This window comes from Rattus norvegicus, chromosome Y (genome assembly GCF_036323735.1).
Source record: "Rattus norvegicus strain BN/NHsdMcwi chromosome Y, GRCr8, whole genome shotgun sequence".
In the NCBI taxonomy this organism is placed as follows: Eukaryota; Metazoa; Chordata; class Mammalia; order Rodentia; family Muridae; genus Rattus; species Rattus norvegicus.
In genome coordinates, this window is record NC_086040.1 from 42,913,272 (window position 1) to 42,927,514 (window position 14,243).

Here is a 14,243-nt window from a genome sequence, read left to right on the forward strand (position 1 = left end):
AGGGAAAGTTTGAGAGCTGTAAATGCAGAAGTACATGTATGAGGAGGGAAAGGCCAGTGTGTTGATCATAAACAACTTCACAACATTCATTGTTTTAATAATCATTAGGAAGTGGACGTCTGCAAAATCACCTCAGCAGATTAGCATGTTAGAAAAACAGTAACTGATTCACAGGAGATTTAGATCCACTGGATTGTTAAATATGGGCTTAGAGGTAGAGACATATCAGCACATGAAGAATGGATAGTCAATCCTGTGTGATCTGTTAAGCTTCCCTACCCAATGGTTGCAGGCAAACAGCATCAGACTTTAGCACTGAGTAATAGAATAAAACCAATTTATTGAGAATCCCAATCATAAGAAAATAGTGACATCCTCCATGATGCACATCATCTCTCAGGTTAACTGGCATCAGCGTGATGGAATGTTTGCTGTCAGCATGGGTTTTTCCTGCCACCCCTTTCATAACTGCAGAGCTCCAATCTGCTTTAGTTAAGTCATCAGCTCCCCATTCTGTTCGAGGGAGATTAGATCACTGCATCTGTCTATGCAGTTTTTCTTTACCTATGAAGACCCAAGGAACTATTCTCACTCCAGTGAGCTGCTGTACGTAATCTTGAATCGCATTGGTGTTGTTAGTGGCTGTGATGTCTACAAATTCCAGAAGACCAAGTTTCAAAGGGAGTTGATTGAGGATTTCTTTGGTATTTTTGCATCACTAAATGTGGGCTCGATGAACAGGAACATCTTCCCTGATTGGGTCTTGCAGTTCCCATACTCTTGAACCGTGCTGTGAATTGCATGTATGTGTTATATAGCACTTACATCAAGTGAAACATTTATTTATAAAGAAATAATAGCAATAATAATGGCAAAGATAATAATCTGAACCAAACAACTATCCCCAATAGTCACCAAATACAGAATCAAGGCCAACAACATAAAAACTAAGTATAAAAAATGTTTTTAAAATCATGGAATTCATTATCTCTTCTATGTGGTTTCCACTGAGATGATATTTCATGAAACCAGAGACAAATTACGTCTGATTTTCCTGATTTTCATTTCTAATCCATTGGTGAGGGTTTTCATTTCCTGAAAATCATTAGAGCAATACTGTTGATTTTCTCATTAATTTTTTCTATGTGATCAATCTTAAATTACTATACTTTAGGAATAGCTAAATATATGACCGAAAGGATACAGTATGGATACCTTTTCCATGATGAAATTGGTATACAGAGTAGGCCACACTAGACACATCGAAAGGCCATTTCACACATGTACCTCTGGCTTGCTGGGAACAATTGTGAATCTCAAGACCCTGCAAATTTCAGTGATCTATATCTGCATATGGTGTCTGGGACTACAGGATGCAACACTACACAAGAAAAAACTTGTTTCTTATGAGTTGAAAAACACATTTTATTCTGAAAAATATATATTAATTTTTTTCAAAAAGGGCTTAAATGATACAATCATAATGTAATGTGCATGACATTAACAGAACTGCAAATTCACCAAAAGAACAAAAATTTATAAAGAATGAATAACAAAACTTCCAACCAAACCAACATTACTAATACTTGAAGCAAACAAAACTCAAATAGAAACAAAACACACTAATTAAGCTAAGCAGAATTCTCTTGCTGAAGGTTTAGCACCACAGTCGTACTCTGTGGCTGGCCTTGGGAACAGAGTGGAAAGGCAGTAAGTCAACTATTGTAATACATTTTAAAAGGTGAATCTGGCTATGCCTTTTTGGAGCCTTTACAGGTGACGGTCTTCTAAAGCTAATATGAGACTTTTACAAAATTTGATTTCTAGAATTTGAATTTCTCTTTACTGATTTCCAATAATCAACTTGAAAATCCCCCATAACAAGAACAAATTAATCCTCTGAGACTCCTACTGGATGCTCAGAAGCTCTTGATTTGCTTCATCATTTCTTTGAAACCCTCCCATGTTCATGTTCGGCATGAAGGGAATTCCAATGTCTGAATGGAAAATCACTTCCCTTTCCTACCTAGGTTACATCATTTACTTAGCTCAAATGTTTACACTCCTAAGGAGATAAACATTCCAAAAATTCATCCTCTCATATGTTCCACTAAATTTATAGCATATAATTTCAACCATTCAAAGTCATCCTCATGCACATTTCCTGAAACCCTTAGCTTTCTTCATTTTATTAACAGGTTCTGTCCCCAGTAGTCCTTGTTTACATGCAATGTTTGTCTTTTGCTTTGAACCAGCTGCTCAGACTTAGGTACAGGAACTTACCCAAGCACAAGTTTTTCCCTTTTGAATTAAACTGTTGCCAATATGCTTTCTTAGATTTTCCAACTTGAAGAATTTTCCAAGCTCTTACTGTCCCTACAGAGTTATGTCTAGTAATGACCTGGTTCAATACTACAATCATGAGATCTGAGCAACTGCAGTTTCATAAAATCAAAATTGAAACACTACACATCCCTGAAATGCTGTTATCAAAGTGGGATTCCGTTGTTACTGTTTTCAAGTCATCCCACTTAAACTTTAAATGTAAGCATTACTCATGCACAGAATGCTTTCTCAAGAAAGGAGGAGGAATTCTAAATTTTTCATTGAGTTTGAGTTTAACTTACTTGAGGAGAATACACTTCATATCTTGTATAAATCCAGCATGCCCCACACAGCACAAAGTAAGTCAATTGTTTGTGGGTTTTGTGTGTGTGTGTGTGTGTGTGTGTGTGTGTGTGTGTTTGTGTGTGTGTGTTTGTGTGTGAGTGTGTGTGTGTGTGTGTGTGTGTGTGTGTGTGTTTCTAGTGTCTAGGTCACTCCACAGTAAAACGTGCTACGTTTTGGAGAAGCACAGTTGTTCAATGATACCATGGCCTCCTTTGTTTTGCATGCCTCTTTAGCATATCTAATCACTTCAAATTGCACCATTTACCTATACCTCAGGGGCAGAGACTAAATTCATAATATCCACCAATCTCAAAAGGGGTTAAGAACTGATTGATACATAATTTTTGGGTCTTTAGATTCAAATTTTGTCCCAAAACTCATTAAGTATTTATTGTCCTCAAAACTCAAATCTAAGTGGTATTTTGGACTTTTGAGTTTCATGCCCAAACCTCATCCACTACATGCACTCCCTCAACTGTTGACAAGTTCCAGGTATGCTTTCTGAATGTCATGTTTGCTGTGACTACCTAATTATTCAGACATGTGATATGCAAGTGAATTCTAATATAGATCTCTTAATAATCAATGGTTCTGATCAGAATCTGTGAAGTGAGGAATCAATCTCTTTGTGCTAAATGTAGGTTGCAAACTGCCTCTGAATAATTTTTGAATAGCATCTGGTATATATGCATGTGCTTTTTAGGTGGTTTTTCTTTATCTATTAACACTCCACATAACCATAGCATCAGATAATTTTAAGTTTCCACGTGAAGTGATTTCTTGTCCATCCTGGCTTAGTATTGTGTGGGGATATTTAGACAATGTGTGTAGCCCTACCGAATTCTTCTTGATATATTATCTTCTACAGATGGTGTATTATCTACAACCTTTGATACACAGCCTTTGATACACCTTCCTTCACTTGTGTAAAAAAAATATTTACAGCAGACGGATCCTGTAATGTTTTGGATACTACGTGATTCCCTTACCTGATATAAGTATATGCATGCTTATAAAGGCCCAAACAGATCCATTGAGAGATGCCCCGAATTAAAATGTTAACTACTTCTCAGATGTGCTCTGTGTATACAGTCTGAGAAACAGTCACTGCAGTTCAGGTGTGGACCTGATGTATAGTCAGCCATTTTCCCACTTAAAAAAACAAAACAAAACAAATTACTAAGGCAAGGATTGAGAGAATGCTTTTATCTATGTAGAACATTAAATTCAGCCTCACATACAAATGTGTGAGGCGAATAAATTTCAACCCAGTACTTCAGAAGGAATAATATACTTTTTTGTATGGTATCTCCGGATTAGAGTATGATGTCAATACAGTCTTCCGTGACAGATTTTCAAGCACATATGAATATCTGAAGACTCCAGGAGAGTAACTCTTGCTCAACAAAATAACCGTAATGTTATTTGTGACCCTGCCTGGGACCACTTCTTGCTGTGTATCAGATATCTGACTCATTTTTAAGTCTTTTTTGTATCTCATGCTAATTTTTATGCTGCATGATCAGAGGTTGGTATTAATTTGCCTCCCTGCTGAATTCACAGCTACAAGAAAGTGTTATTTATGAGAAGGGCTTGATATTCTAGAATGTAGAATGTTATTGGCTGTGGCTTTCATTGGCTCCCTCCATTCTCTCAAGGTTCATATCAGTGAAGAAACAGCATTCAGAAAGGGAAACACTATTGTTCTGACACAGGACAGAAAAAAATCCACGAAATTTTCCTTGTATGGTATTAGAACACAGTGGACAGGAGATACAGTCAGCATAGTCAATGAAATGCTCCCCCTGTATATCCAATGGACAAATGTTTACCCATCTGGTTTGGCTTGTTAGCCATGCTTGCTTAGCCTGCTCACCCAGTTCCCAAGCTGTGAAGAGGAGACTTTGTTCTCAGCAAGGGATAAGGTGGTGGATCAACATCTTATTTTTGCTCACTATTTCCCGTTCCTCCAAGGTAAGCAGATTCCTCCAAAAGGAGCTCCCATTTCCATAGTCTCCCTTCTTCAGATATGAAGCTATGAGCCCAGACAACAAGAAAATCTCTGTAAACAAGACAAAGTAAAACTTTTCTTTGTCTAGTGCTGGGGAGGATGGGCAGGTCTGTTGGTGTCTTCTTTACTGTAGGTTCTTCTTGAGACAGGAGAGGAGGAAGAGCTTTGGAGGAGGGTAAATCTTGATCCATTTAGAGTTGCACTATAATAATCATCTTCTTCATCATCATCATCATCATCATCATCACCATCACCATCACCATCACCATCACCACCACCATCACTATCACCATCACCATCATCATCAAAAGTATTTTAGGCTGGTGAGATGATTCAGGTTTTAAGAGCACTAACTGTTTTTCCATAGTTCCTGAAGTTTAATTCCCAGCAAAATCATCGTAACAGACAACCATGTATAATGGCTTCAAACTCCCACTTCTCTTGAGTCTGACATTTACAGAATATTCATACAAAACAAATAAAATAAATATTTAAAATAAAAAATAAAACATTGTTAACTAAGTTTAAGTTAATGTGCTTCTGTAGCTGACCAGATTTCTGTGTTCCTCTGAGGACAGAAAATACATTCTCTGTCTATTAAAATCCATGATGAGGGCTTACACATTACATGTTGTATCCCAAGACAGTTATTCAAACCACAGCTTCTGCTTTTCTGAGAAATTAAATAGCTTCCTATCACACTCCTATCCATACTTTATGTCCTGCCTCTGAGACGCATAACAAAATGAGTTTGTACATGAGGACATTACAGTTGCATTTTCCTGTAGTGTGAGAAAACTGAGGTTAACACGGAGGTGTAAGGATAGTCAACAAAGAAGTGGTCATAATGACTAACTTCTCTGAAAATGCTGTTGGTTCAATGGTTCAGCATTCCTGGGAGTTTTCCAACTTCTTCTGAAGCTCATTAGTCAATTTCAACAACTTCTTAATCTGTTGTTGTTGCTCACTGATGGTGGACGGTTGGGATGATGCCTACCCAGCAGACCCTGTAGAGAAACACAAGGGAACATGCATAGTAATGCCACAGACACAAGAGAGAAAATGCTAGTCCCTCAATGAAACATGAGGAAAGGGGAAGTCTACAGACACTTGGAAGCACTGAAATAGGAGGAAAGCTCTCTTCAAGCCGGATCTATTAGCAATTTTCTTTCTCCCAACCATGATCAGTAGATATATGCCTCACACCATTCTGCAGTCCCCATGGCCCTTAACAAAAAAAAATGGCCAAGACATGAAGAAATCTAGGACATTGTCAATTCATATCTGATCGGATGCAAGTAAGTCCTGGAGTCCGTAGTGTTTAGGACCACCAAGCCTTTATCATGTAAGTTCAAGACAAAGAGTAAGAGACCTTGATGCATGTCCAGGGGAGTATCCCTGTCTCCATTCTTATCATAAAATTCCAATGGCATGTCCAGGGATCCACAGAAGATAAAATTCAATACTCTACTCTGAGAGTCAAAGCTTTTATCACTGTGGCACGTTTAGTAATTCCTCCTCATTCCAAATGAAATTAAGGAACACATAGTAAACCAGATGCATGCTTGAAAATTCCTGGCTCTCTGCCAAAAAAATTATCAGATATTCCTGAAACTGGTTCTCTTCTTTAGGAATCCAGAGCCTTCAGTACGTAAGTCCTACTCCTAGAAGGCCTGAACCAGGACCACTCCTCTTGGATGCTCCTCAGGACCAGCACACAGCTCTCACTGACCCTTTTCCACCAGATAATTTATGTTTTTCCTTCTATAATAAGAAAGTATCTTAATTTCTTCTTCCTCTCTCTTTTGTCTCTCCATGCTCTTCGTTTTCTCTGTAAATAGCTTGATCATCCAGAAAAACATTACTGTTGGTAAACCAATAAGCACTAACTAAATGCCACAAGGGAAGTTTCTGTTTCCATACTACTAGTGACATCACAGAGAATACCATGGAAATTCCAGCATACATTAGAGTATCCAGAAGAGAGTCCCCTTCAACAGCACATAACTACCCATTAACTAGATCTTATCCAAATAAACAAGCCAAGTTGCCCTTTCCCGGATCTTTGCCTGAGACACAAGTAAAGACTTTCTATCACTATCCCTTCTAACCCAGAGATATCACTGATCCATTGTATTTTTTTTACCACCTTCATGCATGAATAGTGAAGACTCAATTTTCAAACACAACCCACAAATGGTCCTCCCCACCTTAGGTAGCACACTCACAATGACAAAGAAGAAAATAAACTGAGATCCTAATTCAGAATACTTGTCTGTGATGCATTGATTCGACACATTTAATCCATCCTGGGGACATATTCTGTAGCTAAATGTCCAATTTCTCCAAATTCTTCATCTATTCCTCCTGCTTAGTAATATTGGAGGGTTGGGATGATGTCTTCCCAGTAGGGTAGGCACATAGATAAACACAATTAAGCAAAGACTTGGGGAAGATCCAAAGACTAAAACAGTTCGGATAGGGGAGTGAAGAATACAGAAAACACATAAATTCTGATAAAAAACTTCCCTCAGAGACTCAAAAATTACTTATTTTAGCCATGAGGCTGGTTGTGATGTGATCAGTGTACACAGATCTCGCTAAAGGTGCATTGATTAACACAGGTATAATTTGAGTCATCAAAACAAACACTCAGAGAAAGCATGATGGGTCAATCTTGGAATGAGCAATTAAGAAGCCAAACTGAAGTATAGAGAGGTATCATGTGGAAGAAAGAGACAGACAGAGACAAAGACAAAGACAGACAGACAGATACAAACACAGACACAGACACACACACACACACACACACACACACACACACACACACTCACACACACACACACAAAACAAAGCAGCAGACATAGGGAATACACTGTTGTAGATCATTGGTAAGGAGATTCTGCCAGGGAAGAAAAATCAAATTCTTCCTTTGGGTGCCACATGTGACAACTTCTATACTCCTGAAAGGCAGGCACTACTACATTTAAGTACAACATCCACTAGGAAAATACAGACAGGGAAGTGTAAAATAAGGGAAGAGACTAGGAATTATTAAATGATGCATGTTTATTAAAGCCCCATGTTACCTTTCTCCTAATGCTGGCAGCCCCTGTAAAGAGAAGCCAGTCCATGGTCATCCTGGCATGCATTTCTTTGATCTCTGAAAATTTTCCTTCCATACATGGTCCTTGGACCCTAGGCTTGTTGGTAGTTTATGAATATTCTACATCTTCTCAGTTGTTAAATTCTAGTCTAGTAGATCAGGACATCAATTCTATTTTTAATTGTGGTTCTCTAGTAGACAGCAAGTTCAGATCACACTTGGGTTTATGAGAGAAGCAAGTGCATAAACTGACATGAAATATGTTATCATTATTAAATATTGTTGTAGGAAAGCTGAAAAATAGGTGAGAGAGGAAGACGGACAGAGAAAAGAGATGAGACAGAGAAATATAGAAAGACACATACAGAGAGCGAGAGTGAAAGAATACTATACCTTGTGTATATGAAGTCAGAAAATATTTTGTGAATCTAGAAGACAAGGTATAAATGACTATCTGTAAATCCCTGTAACTAAGAAAGAATCCTGGAGTCTGTTGTTCTATTCAGATTTCATACAGATTGGCGTATGCCAATGGGATACACTAAACTTCCATTAGCAAATACTTAGACTGGATAATGCAGTTATGGTGGTCCAGAAAAAAGCACAGATTTGTCCCCTCTGTCTGCCTCTCATTACTCTGATCTCACATGTCACAGGAGGCTGAATGGTCTTCCACATACCCTGAGATGCAGCTCACAAGGGACAAAATCTATCTTCAATGGTGCTTCATCTGAGCCTACCCTTGGATTGTGGATGGTACTCAAGAAGCTAACTGACAGATTACACTTTGCCTACCTGGGTGTCAAAGTTCAGACATGAGACTCCCACTCTGTGATTCTCAAAACTTCCATGTTTCCATTGGATGGGCAGTGTCACAAATGGCCTGATACTGTCTTGTCAAACCTCTCATATGCTTCATGTGACCAAGTTGTTGGCCACTATCAGCTAATTCACAGATCAACAGGATGCAACTGTGCTTCAGAGCCTTCATGTCTGGCCACAGAAGCTGAGAGAAAAATGTCATAGTTAACAGTGATAATGTAGCCATGTCAGGGCATTTCCTCCACGTTTCACTTTCAAGTGTATTATTTTATTGTAGATTATGCTACTCTTTCTAGAAGGTCATGTTGTGGGAGAACATTTGGATGCTTCCCCATCCACAGTTCATAGATTTCTTACATAGACTCCTTTCAGTGACAAGGTTTCTGTAAACTTGTATACAAACTAACCATGTAAGCACACAAGCATTAATTACTAAGCCTCAATTATCTCCTCAGAATGATGTCCATTAAAAGGCTATCTAAAATAATTTTGTTTCATTTAAATATTAGGTACTGGACTTTACCCAAGCACAAGTTTCTCCATTTTGAATTTAGCTGTTGCCTAAATGGTTTCTTAGGTTTTTCAACTTGAAGAATTGTTGAACCTCTGATTGTCCCTACAGAGTTATGTCCTTCAATCATGAGAACTGAGCAACTGTGTCCATAAAATCAAATTGATTCACTAGACATCTCTAAAATGCTTGTTTAAAGTCAGATTCAGTTGTTTTTTTTTTAAGTCATCCTTCTTAAACATTGAAATGTAACCATTACTCATGTACAGAATGCTTTCTCAAGAAAGGAAGAGGAATTCTAAATTTTTCATTGACTTTGGGTGTAACTTACTTGTGGAGCACGCACCTGATATCTTGGATAAATCCAGCGTGCCACACACAGAACAAAGCGAGTCAATTATTTGTAGTTTTTGTGTGTGTGTGTGTGTGTGTGTGTGTGTGTGTGTGTGTGTGTTTGTGTGTGTGTGTGTGTGTGTGTGTGTGTGTAGGTCACTCCACATTAACTCGTGCTACATGTTTGAGAAGCACACTTGTTCAAAGATAGCATGAACTTCTTTCTTTTGTATGCCTCTTTAACATATCTAATCACTTCAAATTATACCAGTTATTGATATCTCTGGGGTACAGATTAAATTCATAATATCCACCATTAATCTCTCCTTAGGGACTCAGAGCTGAATGATAAATATTTTTTGGAGTATTTAGATTCGAATTTTGCCCGAAAATCATCAAGATTTATTGTTCTGTAAATGCTAATCCAGCTGTTATTTTGGACATTTGAGATTCATGTCCAGACTTCATCAGCTAAATGCACTCCCTTTACTGTTGGCAAGTTCAGGATATGCTTCGTGAATGTCATGTTTGCTGTGACTACCTAGTTATACTGTCATGTGATACACAAGTGAGTTCTAATATAGTTTTCCTAATACTCAATGCTTCTGATCAGAATATGTGAATTGGGGAATCAATCCCTCTGTGCTAAATATAGGTTGTGAAAAGCCTCTGGATAAATTTTGAATAGCATCTTGAGTATATGCATGTGCTTTTTAGGTGGTTTTTAATTATGTATTAACAGTCCACATACAATAACATCAGATTATTGTAAGTTTCAACGTTAAGTGATTTCTTGTCCCTCCTGGCTGAGAATTGTGTGGGGTTACTTAGATCAATCTGTGTAGCCATAAGGAATTCTTCTTGATATATTATCATCTAGTGATGGTGTAATATCTATAACCCATGATACACAGCCATTGATACACAGTCCTTGACCTGTGTAAAAGAAAAATATTTACAGAAGTCTGATCCTGTAATGTTTTGGCTACTACATGATTCCCTTAGCTACAATATGTCTATGCATGCTTATTCAGGCCCAAGTGATCATGGGGAGACAAACCTGGCTAAAAATGTCAACTACAACTCAGATGTCTTCTACACATACAGTCTCAGGTACAGTCACTGCAGTTCAGGTGTGAAACTGCAGAATACTCAGCCATTTTCCAAATTAAAAAAAAAAAACAAATTGCTGAGACAAGGATTGAGGGAATGCTTTCATCTATGTAGAACATTAATTTCAGCCTCACGTACAAATGTGTGATGTGAAGAAGATTCAACACTGTACTGCAGAAGGAATACTATACTTTTGGGTATGGTCTCTCTAAACTAGTGTATGATATCAATACAGTCTTCTGTGACAGATTTTCAAGCACATCTGTACATCTGAGGAATCCAATAGAGTATCTGTGGCTCAAGCAAATACACTTCATGTCATTTGTGACCCTCACTGGGACCACTTAGTATTAGGTGACAGAGTTCTGACTCATTTTTAAGTCTTTTTTTGTATCTCATGATAATTTTTGATGCTTTCTTTCCATCATTGTATAGTTAGTCAAAAGGCCTGTGTACCTGATATCAGCTTAATTATCAGATGTTGGTTGCAATTTTCCCTCCTGCTAAATTTACAGCTACAAAGAAGTGTTTCTTATTAGAAGGCCTTGATTTCTACAATGTAGCATGTTGTTGTCCATTGTTTTCTCTAGCACCCTCAGTTCCCTCAAGGGTCCTATCAGTGAAGAAATGCATTGAGAATGAGAATGTTTGTGGGACCCGGGTAGACAAAATGAATCAAAGTTTCCTTGAATGTGATAAGAACTTAGTGGACAAGGGATATATTCATCTTAGTCAATGAAATTCTCCCCCTATATACCCAATGGACAAACATTTACCCACATGTATTGGCTTGTTAGACATGCCTGCTTAGCCTGCTTACCAAGTTACCAGGCTGTGAAGAGTAGACTTTGTTCTCAGCAAGGGATTAGGTGGTGGATCAATCCTTGTTCACTATTTCCAACTCCTCCAAGGTAAGGAAATTCCTCCAAAAGCAGATCCACTTTGCGTAGTCTACCAGATTTCAAGTATCAAGCTATGAGCCCAGTCAACAGAAAATCTACATAGTTCAGAAAAAGTAAAATTTTTCTTCATTTAGTGCTGGGGTCAAGGGGCAGCTATAATTGTGTCTTTCTTTTTTGTAGGTTCTTCTTGAGACAGGGTAGTGGGAAGAGCATTGGAGGAGGGTAAGTCTTGATCTGTTTATAGTTGCAGAATAATAATAATAATAATAATAATAATAATAATAATAATAATAATAATCAAATGTCGTTTATGCTGGTTAGGTTATTCAGCATTTAAGAGCAGTGACTGTTTTTCAAAGGTCCTGAGTTCAATTCCCATTAAACACATCATGGCATGCAACCATCTAAGATGGCATCTGATGCCCTCTTCTGGTGAGTCTGACCGATACAGTATATTTACAAAAATCAAATAATTTAAATCTCTTAAATAAATGAATAAACAAACAAACAAACAAACAAATAAATAAATAAATAAAAGTTCACTTATCTAAGTCTCAGTTACTGTGCTACTCTAGCTGCCCAGCTTTCCCTGTTCCTCTGAGGACAGAAAATGCATTCTCTAGCTATTCAAATCCTGGAAGAGAGATCACTAATTACTTGCTGAAACCAAGGAATGTTATTCAAACTATAGCTTCTGTTGTTCTGAGAAATGAAATAGCTTCCCGTCACACTCCTATCCTGACTTCATTTCTTCCACTGAGAGTCACATAGAAATTTAGTTTGTGCATGAGGAGGTTGGAGTTCCAGTTTCTTTGTATGTGAGAAAACTGGGGTTAACACAGAGAGGTCAAGACAGTCAAAAAAGAAGTGGGCGTAATGGCTATCATTTACTCAAATCCTGTTGGTTCAATGAGTCAGTATCTCTGAGAGTTTACCCAACTCACAGGTCTTCTTCTGGAGCTCAATAGTCAGGTTTCTCCAACTTCTTAATCTGCTCTGCTTGCTCATTGATAATAGGAGGTTGGGATGTTGCCTTTCTAGCAGACCCTGTAGTAAAACACAAGGAAACCACAAGAGCAACAGCCCAGTCATAGGATAAAACATGCTGAGTCCCCAAAAAGAAGCATGAGGAAAGGGGAAATCTACAGATACTTTGAAGCACTGAAAGATGAGGAAAGCTCTCTTCAAGATCTATTAGCTACTCTCCTGCTCCCAGCCATGATTGTTAGATATATACAGGTAAACCCTGGACTCCATAGTGCTTTGGATCACCAAGCCCTAATCATGTATGTTCAAAACAAATGATTCTGATATCTTTAAACATATCCAGGGGAGTATCACACTCTCTGTTCTTGTCATAACATGTCAATGACATGTACAGGAGGCCTCTGAAGATTAAGTCCAATACTCTTCCCTGAGAGTCAAAGTTTTTACCCCTGTGGCTCCTATTGGCTTTCTTTCTCACTGAGAGTGAAACTTAGGAATTCATAACAGACCCACTGCATGGTTGCCAATTGCTGGCTGTCTGCCAAACATTCATCAGATATTCTTGACTCTGGGTCCCTTCTTTAAGAATCCAGAGGTTTCAGATCATTAGTCCTAATCCTAGAAGGCGTGACCCAAGCCCAACTTCTCCAGGAAGCTCCTGAGCACCAGTCCAGAGCTTACTCTCTCTGGTTTACACCTGATCGTTTAATTTTTTCACTTTTATAACAAGAAAAATGTCCTAATTTCGTCTTCTTCTCTCTCTTGTGCTCAATGCTCTCTGTTTTCTTTGTAAATAGCTTGATCATCCTGAAAAACATGTCTCTGGGTAAACCAATAAATACTAACTAAATGCACGAGGGCAGCTTCTGTTTCCATAACATTAGTGACATCACAGAGAATACCATGGTAATTCCAGCATACAATAATGTATCCAGAGGAGGGTTCCCTTCAAGAGCACATAACAACCCATTAACTATATCGTCTTCAAATCAAAAAGCCAAGCTGCCCTTTCCAGGAGCTTCATCTAAGACACAAGGGAAGACTTTTAATCAGTCTCCCTTCTAAAGACAGAGATGTCACTGATTTATTGAATTCTTTCCCACCTTCATGTGTGGATATTAAATACTCAATTTTCACACAAAGCCCCGAAATGGTTCTTTCCCACCTTAGGTAGCACACTCAAAATGATAAGGAAGAAAGGAAGTTGAGAACTTAGGTCAGGATGACTGTCAATGAAGCAATGATTCCACACAGTTAATCCCTCTAAGGGTACATCTTCTGTAACTAAATAATCAGTTTCTTTAATTTCCTCATCCATTGCTCCTAATAAGTAATTATGGAGGGTTGGGATGATGCCTTCATAGTAGACCAGATAAATAGATAAACACAAGTAAGCAAAGACATGGGGAAGATCCAGAGTAGTACAGTTTGGGTGGGGGAATGAAATGTAAGGGAAAATTACATAAAATCAGTTAAAAACTTTGCTCAGAGCCTTAAAAATAAAATATTTTAGCAATGTGGCTATTTGTGATGTGACCCGCTGTTCAGAGGTATGGCTACAGATGCATTGGTTAATGCAGGTGCAATTTGAGAGAGCAAAAGCAAACACTCACAGAACACATGATGGTTCAACCTTGGAATGAACAAGTAAGAAGTCAAACTGAACTATGGAGAGGTATCATGTGTAAGAAACAGACAGACAGAGACAAAGACAGGCAGGCAGGCACACAGGCAGACAGACAGACAGACACACACACACACACACATACACACACACACACAAACAAA

General features: G+C 38.2%; 1 pseudogene; it reads right to left on the reverse strand.

The window, feature by feature from the left end:
* Positions 1 to 462: 462 nt before the first annotated feature.
* On the reverse strand, positions 463 to 1,965 carry LOC134484510 (glutaredoxin-1-like; annotated as a pseudogene).
* Positions 1,966 to 14,243: the final 12,278 nt, after the last annotated feature.